The sequence below is a fragment of the Cebus imitator genome, unplaced genomic scaffold (genome assembly GCF_001604975.1).
Source record: "Cebus imitator isolate Cc_AM_T3 unplaced genomic scaffold, Cebus_imitator-1.0 Scaffold190, whole genome shotgun sequence".
Lineage (NCBI taxonomy): Eukaryota > Metazoa > Chordata > Mammalia > Primates > Cebidae > Cebus > Cebus imitator.
In genome coordinates this window covers 402,500-403,877 of record NW_016107505.1, presented here as the reverse complement: position 1 = coordinate 403,877, position 1,378 = coordinate 402,500, and the positions used below count along the sequence as shown (strand labels likewise).

General features: G+C 43.5%; 1 protein-coding gene across 5 annotated transcripts in view; it reads left to right on the top strand.

Annotated features, from left to right (window-relative positions):
- The window catches only part of HSPBP1 (HSPA (Hsp70) binding protein 1), a 22,019-nt gene that overhangs the window by 15,638 nt on the left and 5,003 nt on the right, over window positions 1-1,378 (top strand). The window lies entirely within an intron of this gene.

Sequence of the window (1,378 nt, the reverse complement as noted above, 5' to 3'; positions counted from 1 at the left end):
AAAAAAAAAAAAAAAAAGATGATGCAGCCAGGCACAGTGGCTTACACGTGTAATCGCATCACTTTGGGAGGCCCAGGCAGGTGGATCACTTTAGGCCAGGAGCTTGAGACCAACCTTGCCAACGTGGTGAAACCCCATCTCTACCATAAATACAAAATTTGGCTGAGTGTGGTGGCAGGTTACTGTAATGCAAGCTACTTGGGAGGCTGAGGCTGGAGAATAGCTTGAACCCGGGAGTGTAGGTTGCAGTGAGCCAAGATTGCTCCACTGAATACTCCAGCCTGGGCAACAGAACGAAACTCCATCTCAAAATGAATGAATAAATAATAAGTAAATAAATAAAATAAAATAAGAGATGATGCCTCCATCACTGGAGGAATGGATAAAATGTATATGCATGCAATGGAATATTATTCACCCATGTAAAGGAATGAAGTGCTGATACCACTTATAACATGAATGGACCCGGAAAACATCATGTTGAGTGAAAGCAGCCAGACACATAAGGTCACATATTTTATGAACTTATGTGACATATGTTTGTCTGGGACAGGAAAATCCATAGAGGCAGAAAATATATCTGTGGTTGCAGGGGGCAGAGGGAGGGGAAATTGGGAATGACTGCACATAGGCATGGGGTTTTTATTTGGTGGGTCTGGAAAATTTCCTAGAGTTAGTGGTGATGGTTTTACAACCCTGTGAATATCTTGAAAAGGTTGAACTGTGTGGGTTGTGAATTATATCTCATAAACATACTTCAAAAAAATATAATGCTTGCATATGCAGGCCCATGGCTAATGATGATGGTGGTTAGTGGTGGTGATGATTGATGATTTGTGTGTGTGTGTATTTTTAGTAGAGACGGTGTTTCACTTTGTTGGCCAGGATGGTCTTGATCTCTTGACCTCATGATCTGCCCTCCTCGGCCACCCAAAGTGCTGGGATTATAGGCATGAGCCACTGTGCCCGGCTGATTGATGATGATTATATTGTTAATGGTAGTGATGATGATGATGGCAATGGTGATGATAGTGATGATGGTGGTGGTGATGGTGGTGAGGTAATGATGGTCATGGTAATATTGGTGGTGATGGGGTGATGATGGTGGTGATGGTTATGGTGGTGATGGTGATGATGATGGTGGTGATGGTGGTAATGGTGATGATAGTGATGGTGGTGATGGTAGTAGTGGTAATGGTGATGATGATGATGATGGTGATGATGATGGTGGTGATGATGGTGGTGGTGATGATGGTGGTGATGATGATGGTGGTGGTGATGGTGGTGAGGATGGTGAGGATGGTGATGATGATGGTGAGGATGGTGATGATGGTGATGATGATGGTGAGGATGGTGATGATGGTGATGATGATGGTGA